Here is a 1230-nt window from a genome sequence, read left to right on the forward strand (position 1 = left end):
GCATCTGCTTAGGCTCAGGTTATAAACCCAGGATTCTGGGATCCAGCCCCTCACTGAGCTTCCTGCTCAGCGGGGAGTCTGCCTCTCCCTTTCCCTCTGCACCCCACCTTACTCTCTCTCACTTGCTCTCTCTCTCTCTCAAGGAAATGGATAAAATCTTAAAAAAAAATGAGAGTAAAAGAAAATGAGACAATGGGTAAAATGACACACGAGTAGACTAGGACTATTTATACACACGTAATATAATAACCAAAACAACCACTGAAAGACAAAGATTGGCATAGTGAATTCAAAAACATGACAAAAATATTGACAAAGGCATGAAAGATGGCCAGAAGATAACATTCCATGGTGAAGGAGACCAAGAACCAGGACTGGAACCAGGAGATATTATCATTGTTTTAGATCAGAAGGACCATGCTGTGTTTACTCGGCGAGGAGAAGACCTTTTCATGTGTATGGACATATAGCTGGTTGAAGCACTGTGCGGTTTCCAAAAGCCAATATCTACTCTGGACAAGCGAACCATTGTCATCACCTCTCATCCAGGTCAAATTGTCAAGCATGGAGATATCAAGTGTGTGCTAAATGAAGGCATGCCAATTTATCGTAGGCCATATGAGAAGGGTCGCCTCATCATCGAATTTAAGGTAAACTTTCCTGAGAATGGCTTTCTGTCTCCTGATAAACTCTCTTTGCTGGAAAAACTCCTACCTGAGAGGAAGGAAGTAGAAGAGACTGATGAAATGGACCAGGTAGAACTGGTGGACTTTGATCCAAATCAGGAAAGACGGCGCCATTACAATGGGGAAGCATATGAGGATGATGAACATCATCCCAGGGGTGGTGTTCAGTGTCAGACCTCTTAATGGGGCCAGTGAATAACACTGCTGGCATTTTATGTGCAGTAGTGAATGAGTGAAGGACTATAATCATAGCTCACTACTTGCTATTGTTTTTGTTTTAATATTCAACTATAGTAGTGTTTTAAAAGTTAAATGAAGAATAAACTCAAATATAAAAGCTCTGACTTTGCCCTGTATGTATGATGACTTCAGTGTGGAAGATAAGTTTAATATTTGTAAAAACTGCTTTCAAAAAAAATCTCCCCTAGCATTTGTTAGGCCATACCTTGTAATTAATTTCAGTTCTATGTATATGAAACAGCTCAGACTGAAATGCTAGGTGTATGTATTGACTTCAGTGTATCACCCTTAATTGTTAAGCTAT

General features: G+C 40.2%; 1 pseudogene; it reads left to right on the forward strand.

Moving 5' to 3' along the window:
* The first annotated feature begins 287 nt into the window (after positions 1-287).
* On the forward strand, positions 288-1027 carry LOC125094025 (dnaJ homolog subfamily A member 1-like; annotated as a pseudogene).
* The last annotated feature ends 203 nt before the right edge of the window (positions 1028-1230 follow it).

This window comes from Lutra lutra, chromosome 2, assembly GCF_902655055.1.
Source record: "Lutra lutra chromosome 2, mLutLut1.2, whole genome shotgun sequence".
Classification (NCBI taxonomy): domain Eukaryota; kingdom Metazoa; phylum Chordata; class Mammalia; order Carnivora; family Mustelidae; genus Lutra; species Lutra lutra.